The sequence below is a fragment of the Nerophis ophidion genome, linkage group LG07 (assembly GCF_033978795.1).
Source record: "Nerophis ophidion isolate RoL-2023_Sa linkage group LG07, RoL_Noph_v1.0, whole genome shotgun sequence".
In the NCBI taxonomy this organism is placed as follows: Eukaryota; Metazoa; Chordata; class Actinopteri; order Syngnathiformes; family Syngnathidae; genus Nerophis; species Nerophis ophidion.
In genome coordinates, this window is record NC_084617.1 from 38,153,912 (window position 1) to 38,166,122 (window position 12,211).

Sequence of the window (12,211 nt, forward strand, 5' to 3'; positions counted from 1 at the left end):
TGATGCAAAGTGGAAAAGTGTTCTGTGGTCTGACGAGTCCACATTTCTAATCGTCTATTCAATTGAATACACGTTGAAAATGATTTGCAATTCATCATATTTTGTTTTCATTTACGAATTACACAACGTGCCTACTTCACTGGTTTTGGGTTTTGTACTAAGGTACTTGAGTACACGTCAAGTGCCACGTTTAAAAAGTTGTGTGTAGTTAAAAATTGGATTCACACATTGTCAGCAGGTTTACCACAAAGCAGTATTTTGTGTATTTGTGAAAGTGTCACTATCTGTGTGCTCTCTTGTGATGTGCAGATGAAACCCAAGCTGGTGCCCTGGGTCTGCCTCAGTACTGGATGCAGGCAGGGGGCGTCTGGTGGCAGCAGTCTGATGCGGGCGTGCAGCTGCTGGTAGACTTCCGAGCTTGAAAGATGCTTCACATGTTCAAAGGGGAGGTACTGTGTTTTTTTTGTTTTGTTTTTTTTGTCCTTGAGTTGAAACCAACAGCAGATTTGACCTGACCCTACAACATTTGTACTGTAGTCTAGTAGTTTTCACGGGTGTCAAACTTGAGAGGCAAGTGGCAGTTATGGCTGCCTTCAAAGGGCCGCTTGTAACAGTGAATGTATGAATATAAATGTACATTTGCCTCATTAGAACATTACATCCATGCATACTGGGCTATAAAGTATAAGACGCATCCACTAAACCATCCATCCATTTCTGCCGCATATTCCCTTTGGAGTCGCGGGGGGCGCTGGTGCCTATCTTAGCTACAATCGGGCGGAAGGCGGAGGTACACCCTGGACAAGTCGCCTTCTCATCGCAGGGCCAACACAAATAGACAGACAACATTCACACTCACATTCACACACTAGGGCCAATTTAGTGTTGCCAATCAACCTATCCCCAGGTGCATGTCTTTGGAAGTGGGAGGAAGCCGGAGTACCCGGAGGGAACCCACGCATTCAGGGGGAGAACATGCAAACCCCACACAGAAAGATCCCGAGCCCGGGATTGAACCCACGACTACTCAGGACCTTCGTATTGTGAGGCAGACGCACTAACCCCTATTCCACCGTGAAGCCTCCAATGGTTCTCAAATGAGGGTACTTGAAGGTATGACAAGGGGTACGTGAGATTTTTTTTTAATATTCTAAAAATAGCAACAATTCAAAAATCCTTTATAAACATATTTATTGAATAATACTTCAACAAAATATGAATTTAAGTTCATAAACTGTGAAAAAAATCCAACAATGCAATATTCAATGTTGACAGCTAGATTTTTTGTGGACATGTTCCATAAATATTCGAGTTAAATATTTTTTTTATTTTTTTTTATGAAGAAATGTTTAAAATTAAGTTGATGAATCCAGATGGATCTCTATTACAATCCCCAAAGAGGGCACTTTAAGTTGATGATTACTTCTATGTGTAGAAATCTTTATTTATAATTGAATCACTTGTTTATTTTTCAACAAGTTCTTGGTTATTTTTAGATCTTTTTCTCCAAATAGTTCGAGAAAGACCACTACAAATGAGCAATATTTTGCACTGTTATACAATTTAATAAATCAGACACTGATGACATAGTGCTGTATTTTACTTCTTTATCTCGTTTTTTCAACCAAAAACCAAAAATGCTTTGCTCTGATTAGGGGGTACTTGAATTGAAACAATGTTCACAGGGGGTACATCACTGAGAAAAGGTCGAGAACCACTGCACAAGGCTGCTAAGCATGCTCTACTTATTGTCAACAGTATAACCATTGCTAGTTGTAGTTTGTTTTAGTGTTTGTTTTTTGACAGTATTGACAAGTACTGACACAACAAGCCCTTTGTTGTGATATTGTACGCAGGCATGACGTACGTCTTCCTGAAAATAACCTCAGTTCTGTGTAAAGTGTGTTGTTTACAGATTTGTTGCTGACAAAACGCTCGTCTATTCAGCTATTATGGTCCCAGCACCTCAACCCCTAGTAAGAGGCAGTGGAAGTTTGAAGTTTCTTGGAGTAGCCCAGTCCATCGTATCTGGCAACCTCAGTCAGGGAGAGGGGGGGACTACAGAATTTTGACCGTGATTGCAGTAACATTTTTGGCCACATTATGGCACCTTTTAAGGTTTGTCCATGTTGCCATTTTGTGTTTGCAACTGTGCCATTTTGGTGGTTGCACAGCTGATATGTTCCTAAATTTGAGGGGTGATGGAAGCTAATCTGGGATGGCTGAAGTCACCTTGCATGGCAGACTCCCATCTTCGCCATTGTCCTTGTTTTTGCACGGCCATCGAGGTAGCCTAGCATGTCATCTTTGTCCACTTCTCTGGTCACATGGGTTCCTCTGCTCCTTCTGGCTCATATCATTAATAGTTTTTTTTTTTCATAAATCCAAGGTTTGCCCTGTCAGTTTATTTGCGACACATTTTATTTATAAAGAGGTAGCGTTCTTTTTTGTTCTTACTCAGTTCTAATTGTTCTTACTAACAAACTTTCATAATGTACAATGGGGTGCTACATTTTTTATCGCAATTTTTACAAATTAACCTGAAAAAAGTATATCTTCTAAATTGGTATGTCCATTTTGTAACTGGTACCGTTTGTTTTGATCTTGGCGTTTAAAAAAACGAAAAAAAAACAAAAAAAAACAATCAACCTTCAATTAATTCCTGTCATTGTGTCAAACAAATGAGTATGTGTGCTTGGATTTTTTATTTTATTCAATTTTTTTTTTTTCTTTTTTTTGATAAATTGCTAAAATGTAATACTTGAGCATGTGGTCTTCTCTTCAAGGCTGCAACAAATCCTCCCGTTCAGGGTCAGGTTTCCACAGAAAAGCACACAAGATTGCACTTGTTAAAAGTTCCTTGGAGTTTGCCAAGAAAGCACTCAAGGTAGTGGTGACCTGCAGGGTCCTTTGCTTTTTTACAGAATAAAGAAAGTCCACAGCACAATAATGAAGGCTGTGTTTTCTTTGCAAGACGACGTTCGCCAGCTTTTTATGGAAAGCCTTGCCCAGAATGAACGATTAGCATGATTACGTCTCATCTGTGGTCATTTTGCTCTTATTTATTTGAGGGGAACATGAACATTTGCAGTTGCTTTACTGGAGCCAAAGTTTTCCCTAAAAAAGGCCCCTCCTCCAACTTGATCCAAGCACACACACACACACACACACAAACACACACACACACACACACACACACACACACACACACACACACACACACACACACACACACACACACGCACACACACACACATATAAATTCTTGTATTTACTACCTTCTTGAGAACTCTGAAAAATGCCTACCTCTTTAAGACCACCCTTTTTGGATCTATAAAGGTTTGTATTTACAACATTAATAATACATACCGACTATGCAAATAGGAAAAGGGTAAGCTTTTAGTTAATTGTTTTTTAAATGTTTTGATTGTACTTGTTTTTTTATCTTCATTATTTACTTCAAGTTATTACAGTTTGTGTCTATGTATAAATATTTATTTTTCAATTAATTTTGGCCAAAGGGGGCGCACTTCAATTTCTTACACACACTTGTTATTTCATATGTTGACCAGAGGGGGAGCACTTTTAAAACTGACACACAGTCAATTTGAAAATTCCCTCCTTTTTGGGACCACCCTCATTTTGATAGATCTCACCACCAGGGGTACAAATGAGACATTCTCTATTAGATGCAATGGTTTTCCATATTTGGACCATGATTTAAGTCCTAACTTGTTCACATCCCCTCATATAGAAGGTACTTTTCCTTGTTGGTGTCTCAAGGATGGTAGAAATACAAACACACACACACACACACACACACACACTTTTTTTTTGCATTTAGTGGAATGTGTGGTGGTGAAAAAACGACTGAAGACAAGCATTTAGAAAACATGCACTAGGCTGTTTTTTTTCTGGAACAAATGAGGTCTGAAGGTGTCGACTTTTCCGCTCGTCCACGGCGACAATTAAGTGGAGAAGTTCAAAAGCGCCGCCTGGAACCTCGTGCCAAAAGTTCCCTGGCAAATGAGTCCCATCTGGTTGGGAGGAAAACAAGCGGCCTGGACTCCTATAAAAATTCTGCGGACGACACGGAAGTCGCACTTGACGTGTTTGTTTTCGCGTCAAGGCGTCCTAACCAAGACGTGGTTCATGCTCGTGACCTCTCTGCGAGAGCTTTGGTCTGTGGTTTAACCAGCTTTCATTTGACTCAACTTCTGGCTACACGCTCGGGTCGTAAAGGTTCTCAGGCCCGTGTTTAATGCATCAGTGATTGCAGACGCTCTGCGTTTGTCGTTGACGTTGAGCACCAGGCGCCTTGGCCTGAAATCTGGAGCAGGCTCCAGTTTCCTTCCAGTGGAGACCATTGCTGGCCCCAAACCAGACCATCAGGAGTTGTTACTACCTTTTTTAAAAGGGATTTGTTAGTCTTTTCATCGACTTAACTAAAAAATATTTGCAAACAAAAACAGAATTAATTTCAAGTTCCATAAGGAAAATAAGAGTTGGTTGCAAATATTTTCTTTGTTTAAAAATTGTTTTAGGTCACAAATAATTTTTTGGGAGTGTTAATAATTGTGTGAATAAATGTTATTCTTAAATATTATTTTTTGTTAGCTAATATTTTTCGGATTTGTTAATAACTTTTTTTTTTAAATGCAATTTTTTTTCGGGATTTTTTTGTCTATTTTTGCAACTTAACTAAAAAGATTTGCAAACAGAAAAAACATGGATTTCAAGTTAAAAAAAAAAGTTATTTTATCATATAACAGTTTTTCCGCTGGAGAAACCTGTGTCTGCTAGCTTGAGCGCACTCACTTCTCCCAGTGTGGCGAGTCAGCATACTGCTTAGGCAATGAACTGCAAGTTGACAATATATCGCCCCCTATCTTGAGGCAAAGGTAATTGCTGCCTCAAGACCTGCCTTTTCCACATGGCAACAAGCATGCGCCCCCTCGCACGCACTGTGTGTAGCCGTGGAGGCCCCGCCTGTGTCCGCCTCACTTCTCATCTGCTGCATTGTTTTGATCATGAAACATGGAATTTCCGCAATTTTGACCATGAAAATTATCAAAATATACAGGAACTACACCAAAATCACATAGAAAGCATAAACAAAAGAGAAATATTAAAACTTCTTTTATTTTATTACTTCGTTTCGGAACATCTCATGTTCAAGCCACCTGGTGGCAGGTGAGGCACTACCTCATTTGCCTCCCCTGACAGCACGTCACTGATATGTACAATATACACACTGCAAGTATATATATAATGTAGTAACAGACACCTTTATAAAAATATGTAATATGTACAATATACACACTGTGAGTATATATATAATATAGTAACAGACACCTTCAAAACAGTATGTAATATGCACAATATACACACTGCAAGTATATATATATATATATATATATATATATATATATATATATATATATATATATATATATATAATGTAGTAACAGAAACATTCATAACATGTAATATGTACAATATTTACCATATTTTGGTCATTTAATCATTTACAGGACTTTTTTATTTTGTGCATTGATTTCTGTTTCCATAACAACACACTTCCGACGTTTGGCAACATATGTGTTTCTACCTCTGGAATCAAACACACGTGTTTTCTAATAATGACAGTCTTGGTAACAAACAACAAAGACAACTATTTAAAAAAAAAAAAAAGGATTCACGGCCATATATTTTTGAAGCTGAACATACTGCAGCTTGGCTATTATACAGGTTGCAAAACGTAAATTAAGCATTGCTGACGGCTTTAGAGGTAGAATTGATTGCTAAAATTAGCTGCATTGTTAGCCACCTCGAACGAGCTGATTTTTACGCGTTAGAAAGCGGAAAAAAAAAAAAAAAAACTTTTTTCTTCTTGTCCCATATGAACGATAGCAACATTCAAAAAATAAAAAATTGAATGTCACCCTCAACACATTTGGAAGTAAAACACATATTGACCAATAAAAAAAGCTTCCGAGAAGGCTCCACCCACAAGATGGATTTTGAGTCATAACCAAAAAAAGATATGGAACCAAAACTTTTGTTGCCAAAAAATGTTTCTTTGCTTTAGTTGTATAAAAAGACACAAACACCTTTCCGCATCAATCAGGTTGATATTTCCAGAGGTAATCGTTTTTGTGAGTCTGTCCCTCCTGCTGTTGACTTACTGACATCGTGGATGAATGGAGCGTGTGTGTGTGTGTGTGTGTGTGTTTGTCTGTGCGTGTGTGTGTGTGTGTTTGTATGTGTGTGTGTGCATGTGTGTGTGTGTGTGTGTGTGTTCTGGCAGTGCTTACTTATTGGGGACGTCGCTCTGTTTACAAAGTCACTTTAGGGAACTTTTGACGTTATGGGGACAAAAAAACAGGTCCCCTAAAGGAAAACCTTTTTAAATAATAGTCAGATCCATTGTGAAGATAGATAGATAGACAGATAAATAGACAGATAGATAGATAGATAGATAGATAGTTAGATAGATAGATAGATAGATAGATAGATAGATAGATAGATAGATAGATAGATAGATAGATAGATAGATAGATAGATAGATAGATAGATAGATAGATAGATAGATGGATGGATGGATGGATAGATAGATAGATAGATAGATAGATAGATAGATAGATAGATAGATAGATAGATAGATAGATAGATAGATAGAAAGATAGATAGATAGATAGATAGATAGATAGATAGATAGATAGATAGATAGATAGATAGATAGATAGATAGATAGATAGATAGATAGATAGATAGATAGATAGATAGATAGATAGTACTTTATTGATTCCTTCAGGAGAGTTCCTTCAGGAAAATTAAAATTCCAGCAGCAGTGTACAGAGCTGAGATCAATTTAAACAAGTAAAAGGTAAATAATGGGGGTTTAAATGGAAACAAAATAGAGAAATATTACAATAAGAATAAAAATAAAAAGCAACAATGGGAATGAAAATATAACAGTAAAATAAGAATATAACAAGAGAAACTAGGCAGTGTGAGCATGTTATGAAAACGTATTGCACTGTTATTGTTTTGCATCATGAAGATGCCTGAGCTATTTTTAAGCCCCCTAACCAGGCTGCAGCTGCTCCACGGGGGCTGGCCCTTCATTGATTACTTTAACAATTAACACCTGGCGCGCCACACAGAGGCAGTACCACAGAATGTGTTGAGCAAACTGAAGAGGAAGATCTCACCACAAAGAAAGGACACTATTCATGTCCTGACAATGGTAAGTTAATACTAATTTTTCAGGTTTATTAAAGGTGCCCTATGGTAAACATGACACTGAATGTTTATTACATTGAAACCACAACATAAGAGATGGCATTACCAACCCCTGATGATGAACACATCCCGCCACCCAAGAGACTGACAACACCTCTAAAGATAGTACTTTATTGATTCTTTCAGGAGAGTTCCTTCTGGAAAATAAAAAAAAGACACAGATGCCTCATCACGACATCGTTCAGTGAGACATTCTTCCAATGGTATGTTGTCATCAATTATAAGCTTAAAGGGGAACATTATCACAATTTCAGAAGGCTTAAAACCAATAAAAATCAGTTCCCAGTAGCTCATTTAATTTTTAGAAGTTTTTAAAAAATGTTTACCCATCATGGAATATCCCGAAAAAAGGCTTTGAAGTGCCTGATTTTCGCTATCTGTAAATCCACCCGTCCATTTTCCTGTGACGTCACATAGTGATGCCAATACAAACAAACATGGCAGATAGAACAGCAAAATATAGCGACATTAGCTCGGATTCAGACTCGGATTTCAGCGGCTTAAGCGATTCAACAGATTACGCATTTATTGAAACGGATGGTTGGAGTGTGGAGGCAGATAGCGAAAACGAAATTGAAGAAGGAACTGAAACTTATGAGCGAATAACTATTGAAGCTATTCGGCGATCGCCTTCTAACCAACGATTGCATCTTTTGACCACTGGAGCAACATAAATCCATCAATTGGTAAGTGTTTGTTTGGCATTAAATGTGGGTGGAGGAAAAGGCTGGATGCAAATATAGCTACAAATGTACATACAGCTAGCCTAAATAGCATGTTAGCATCGATTAGCTGGCAGTCATGCCGTGACCAAATATGTCTGATTAGCACATAGGTCGATAACATCAACAAAACTCACCTTTGTGATTTTGTTGACTTTATCGTTGGAAATGCATCTGCTTTGAGTGTCGCAGGATATTCACTCATCTCTGTTGTAGCATCGCTATCGTCGGTAAAATATGCAGAACAAACGAGGGACTTTCGCATCTTTTGACACTGGTGCAACTTGAATCCGTCGATTGGTAAGTGTTTGTTTGGCATTAAATGTGGGTGGAGGCAAAGGCTGGTTGCAAATATAGCTACAAATGAGGCATAACAATGCAATACGTACATACAGCTAGCCTAAATAGGATGTTAGCGCCGTGCTAATCGATGCGCACTCCACATAAGTCAACTTGAATCCGTCCCTGATCGTGTTGTTACACCCTCCGACAACACACCGACGAGGCATGATGTCTCCAAGGTACGGAAAACAGTTGAAAAAATGTAAAATAACAGAGCTGATTTGACTTGTGTGTGTAATGTGTTTGAGAAAATGGCGGATTGCTTCCCATTGTGACGTCACGGGTGGAAGGTCATCGCTCCGACAGCGAACAATTGAAAGGCGTTTAAATCGCCAAATTAACCCTTTTAGAGTTCGGAAATCGGTTAAAAAAACATATGGTCTTTTTTCTGCAACATCAAGGTATATATTGATGCTTACATAGGTCTGGTGATAATGTTCCCCTTTAATAAACTGAAAGGGTAAATGAAACCAAATTTCTTGGGATAATGATTGATGATACAATGAACTGGAAATGTTTGGTATGGTCACTTGCAGGTAAAGCTGCCCAGAAAAGGCGACCCTTGACACAGAAAGAGGTGAAGGCTGTGGAGAAGTACATGACGCGATTCATTCCTTCTGGTATTGTACCAGGAAAGAGTGACTTTGAAATGTTTGAGGGCCGAACCGGAAGCTCTCCAAAACCGGGAATGGGAAGCATTGAAGTTCTATGTGTACAACCGCATTATGGCCGACAAAAGGACAAAGCTAAAATAGTAGATTAAAAGATATTAAGCAAGACTGGTTAGGTAGAACAGTTTTTATTTTTACTAAGTAAAAATTTAAGTTTAAATGAGTGTTGTTGAAAAGTGAAACGTGTTATCATGGCATTAATAGTACTATAATTCTGTATGGTATCCATCCTTAGTTAAAACTAATATATTTTCCCTCGTCTCCACAAGTGATGATGAACAACTTGGTCCCCATTTCAAATGATAACCAGTGAGCGTGTGTGCACTGACTTGGTAAAATTAGAACATCACTTTGAGCGCTGACAGCAGTTCAAAAAAAAAAAGGAGCAGAGCAGCGCTGGTGGAATTTTTGTAGCCGACATGACAGGTCTGTCAAGAGGTGCAGCTGCGCCTGTCAGGTAGAGAGGAGGGCATAAGAACACAATGATGTGTTTATCATTGTCTGAAAACTAAGTGATGGTCAAATCAAACAAAAAGATGCCCTGAATGACTGATTCACTTGAAAATTAAGTCGAAATTGTTTAGGACAAGATGACCTCAGTGTAACAATATTTTCTTTATTCACTAGTGCAAAACCAGTGAAGTTGTCACTGTTGCGATCCGCTGTTCGGATCTTTACATATTCTTGTTTATTGTTCCTTTTTGGTATCACTCTGTTGTTTGACGTCCTTATTTCCTGTTAAGTCTGTCACCATGGTAGCTCATTAGTTCACCTGCCCCTTGCTATCCACGCACACCTGTTTCTTGTAATCGCATCCCTTATTTAAGCTTGCCCCTTTTCGTTCTTTATCCTGGGTTCCTAATTTGCCTTTGCGCAACAAGTGACGACTGCTTTGTATGTATATTCTTGCTAGCTTACACGCTACACCTTTGCTTTATTCTAGCTCTCATGCTGATGGTTTGGTTGACATCACAACTTCAGTCATCAACAATTATATCATCTAAGAAATGGACATTGAAACAGTGTAGGTCTGACTTCGTAGGATATGTACAGGGAGCCATGAACATAGTGAGTTCAGAAAGCATAAGAACAAGTATTTACATTTGATTATTTACAATCCGGGGAGGTGGGATGTGGTGGGGGGAGGGGGTTGGTCTAGGGTTGTAGCTGCCTGGAGATGTTCATTTTTTGCGGTTTTAAAGGATAGAGATGCACTTTCTTTTACACCTGTTGAGAGTGCATTCCACATAGATGTGGCATAGAAGGAGAATGAGTAATGTAAGGTTATTCATGAGTAACATGAATAACCTTTGTTAGATCGGAATCTGGGTTTAACATGGTTTGTGGAGCTCTCCCTGTTGTTGTGGTTATAGCGGTCATTTATGTTCTGGAAGTAGTTTGACATGTACTTTGGTATCAGGGAGGTGTAGCAAATTTTATAGACTAGGCTCAGTGCAAGTTGTTTTACTCTGTCCTCCACCCTGAGCCAGCCCACTTTGGAGAAGTGAGTAGGAGTGAGGTGTGATCTGGGGTGGAGGTCTAGAAGTAACCTGAATAGCTTGTCCTGGGATGTTTGGAGACAAGATTTGAGGGTTTTGGAGGTGCTGGGGTACCAGGAGGTGCATGCTTAAACAAAAAAGGGTTGAATGAGAGTTCCCGCTGGAATCTTCATGGTGCTTTTGTTTACCAGAGAGGAGATTCTGTAGAGAAATCGTGTTTGTTGGTTGACTTTTTTGATGACCTTGGATGCCATTTTATCACAGGAAAAATTAGCCTCCATCTAGCCTGTGGCCCAATTTGGGCTTTAATTGTATTTTCCTGTCTTTTGTATCTTTTTCTGTTCGCGCTCTTATTTCTTAGTTTTACTTCCCTTCTTGGCAATGTCAGGCAGCGACTCTACTGCTGCTCGGAGTGCTGTTCTCATCACCTGCTCCCGGTTTACCAACCAAGAGAATCACCTAAAATGTGTTTTTTACTCAATATGACAGTAATGTTCTTAGAATCCTGAGAAAATGTTTTTGAAGCAATGAAAAATAGTGTTAAGAATAACTCTTAAACCAAACAAGCAATATGTCTAATGATGCCTGAAATAATGTATCTTTGTGAGTTTTACTAGTAAGGTTTGCAAACACAAAAATTCGTTTTTGACTCAATATGACAGTAATGTTCTTATTAGGAGGGTTTAAATGCCAGCTTTAGTTTAATTCTGCATGTGCTAACTGTTTGTGTGTATTGTGCATCTTTTTATGCAACCAAGCACAATAAGAAGAATTGCAAAAGAGAACAAAATAGCATTTTAAATGAAAGAAATGCATATTTTAGACAGAAAAGTGCTAAATATTTGTCTGGTTACAAATTGTTTTTTTGGTTGCAAAATTGTTTTTGGAGGGGGTGGGGGGTAAACATTGTTTGTTAATATGTTTTAGTATTTAAAAATAATTTTTTGTTTAAAGATATTTATGTTTGATTGCAAATATGTTTGATTGACAACAAATTGTTTCTTTTTGGTGCAAATTCTCGTTTGTTTTAAATAATTTTGTTGTTAATAATTTTTTCACAAATCTTTTTTTTGTGTGTTTGGGGGTGTAAACATCGCTTGTTAGTGTATGGTTTAAAGGATTTTTTGTCTGAAAATATTTATTTTTTGGCGTTAAGAAATCTGTGTTTTGGCTGCTAATCCTTTTTTGTAAAAAAATGTTGGTGCATTTTTTTATTTTTTTTAACAAATCTTGTTTTTGGTCCCAAAAAATTTCTGGTTGCAAAAAGTCTTTTTGGTAACAAATTGGATAATTGGTTGCAAATGTGTATATATAAATACATTTATATATATATATATATTTGTATATATATGAGTGTATATATGTATACATACATATATACTGTATGTACATGTGTATATATATATATATATATATATATGCATATGTATATACATATATATATATATGCATATGTATATACATGTATATATATATATAAATGATAAATGGGTTGTACTTGTATAGCGCTTTTCTACCTTCAAGGTACTCAAAGCGCTTTGACACTACTTCCACATTTACCCATTCACACACACATTCCCACACTGATGGAAGGAGCTGCCATGCAAGGCGCCAACCAGCACCCATCAGGAGCAAGGGTGAAGTGTCTTGCTCAGGACACAACGGACGT

The 12,211-nt window shown here is 37.9% G+C and overlaps 1 long non-coding RNA gene across 1 annotated transcript; it reads left to right on the top strand.

Annotated features, from left to right (window-relative positions):
- The first annotated feature begins 7,164 nt into the window (after nt 1-7,164).
- On the top strand, nt 7,165-9,151 carry LOC133555682 (uncharacterized). Its single transcript, XR_009807370.1, has 3 exons — nt 7,165-7,252; nt 7,435-7,511; nt 8,909-9,151. It is a non-coding gene; the product is annotated as an uncharacterized LOC133555682 (long non-coding RNA).
- The last annotated feature ends 3,060 nt before the right edge of the window (nt 9,152-12,211 follow it).